Source organism: Somniosus microcephalus, unplaced genomic scaffold (assembly GCF_052327205.1).
Source record: "Somniosus microcephalus isolate GS21.2 unplaced genomic scaffold, FLI_Smic_1.0 scaffold855, whole genome shotgun sequence".
NCBI classification, from domain to species: Eukaryota; Metazoa; Chordata; class Chondrichthyes; order Squaliformes; family Somniosidae; genus Somniosus; species Somniosus microcephalus.
The window spans coordinates 60001-61816 of record NW_028226042.1 but is presented as its reverse complement, the minus strand read 5'-3'; positions in this window follow the sequence as shown (position 1 = coordinate 61816).

Sequence of the window (1816 nt, the reverse complement as noted above, 5' to 3'; positions counted from 1 at the left end):
GAGGCCCGGGCTTCGCCTCCCTTGCGTAAGCGACCGTCTCCGAATCGATTAAAGGCGTAAAATCGGAGTTCAGAGCGGGAAAATTTTTTCCCGAAAACGGCCGGAAAAAAAAAATGTCTCCTTTTCCGCCGAGCAGGGTGGCATTCGAACGGGCACGGGAAGCCGCGTCTAACGGTGTAAAAACGGCTTGGCTCCGACGCGGGAGTGCGGAGATATGGCCGTTCAAAATTGTACTGGAAGTCCGGAAGGAGAAAAATTTGACTGCCTGTAGCCGAAAAAAGTTCCAGCGGTCGGTCACAAAAGTCAAATCCGTCCCGCTGATTTGACACTTGTCATTTCTGGCAGGGGGGATTGGCGGGGTACCTGGAGAATGGTAGGAGGTGGTTTTTCGAGACTTTGTCTGTTTTCCAGATTACTGTCTAGGGCCTCCAGGTCTGCAGAGACCGACCCGGGCTGCCGTCCAACCGACTTTTAACCCTTTTTGGGTGGAAATTTATTTCCATTTTTAACCAATTTTCGGGTTTTTGGTCGGGCTTAAAAACGGCAGCCTGACGCCCGGCAGAGGCCGGGGCTTCGGCTCCCTTGCGTAAGGGACCGTATACGAAACGATTAAAGCCGAAAAATCCGAGTTCAGAGCGGGAATTTTTTTTCCCGAAATCGGCCGAAAAATAAAAAAATTCTCCTTTTCCGCCGAGCAGGGCGGCATTCGAACGGGCACGGGAAGCCGCGTCTAACGGTGTAAAAACGGCTTGGCTCCGACGCGGGAGTGCGGAGATATGGCCGTTCAAAGTTGTACTGGAAGTCCGGAAGGAGAAAAATTTGACTGCCTGTAGCCGAAAAAAGTTCCAGCGGTCGGTCACAAAAGTCAAATCCGTCCCGCTGATTTGACACTTGTCATTTCTGGCAGGGGGGATTGGCGGGGTACCTGGAGAATGGTAGGAGGTGGTTTTTCGAGACTTTGTCTGTTTTCCAGATTACTGTCTAGGGCCTCCAGGTCTGCAGAGACCGACCCGGGCTGCCGTCCAACCGACTTTTAACCCTTTTTGGGTGGAAATTTATTTCCATTTTTAACCAATTTTCGGGTTTTTGGTCGGGCTTAAAAACGGCAGCCTGACGCCCGGCAGAGGCCGGGGCTTCGGCTCCCTTGCGTAAGGGACCGTATACGAAACGATTAAAGCCGAAAAATCCGAGTTCAGAGCGGGAATTTTTTTTCCCGAAATCGGCCGAAAAATAAAAAAATTCTCCTTTTCCGCCGAGCAGGGCGGCATTCGAACGGGCACGGGAAGCCGCGTCTAACGGTGTAAAAACGGCTTGGCTCCGACGCGGGAGTGCGGAGATATGGCCGTTCAAAGTTGTACTGGAAGTCCGGAAGGAGAAAAATTTGACTGCCTGTAGCCGAAAAAAGTTCCAGCGGTCGGTCACAAAAGTCAAATCCGTCCCGCTGATTTGACACTTGTCATTTCTGGCAGGGGGGATTGGCGGGGTACCTGGAGAATGGTAGGAGGTGGTTTCTCGAGACTTTGTCTGTTTTCCAGATTACTGTCTAGGGCCTCCAGGTCTGCAGAGACCGACCAGGGCTGCCGTCCAACCGACTTTTAACCCTTTTTGGGTGGAAATTTATTTCCATTTTTAACCAATTTTCGGGTTTTTGGTCGGGCTTAAAAAACGGCAGCCTGACGCCTGGCAGAGGCCGGGGCTTCGGCTCCCCTTGCGTAAGGGACCGTATTCGACCCGATTAAGCCCCGAAAATGGATCCAAATGTCGGCCGACCAAGTAAGCTTGCTGGGGAGAGAGACTAAGTGCCGGGCTGGGCACC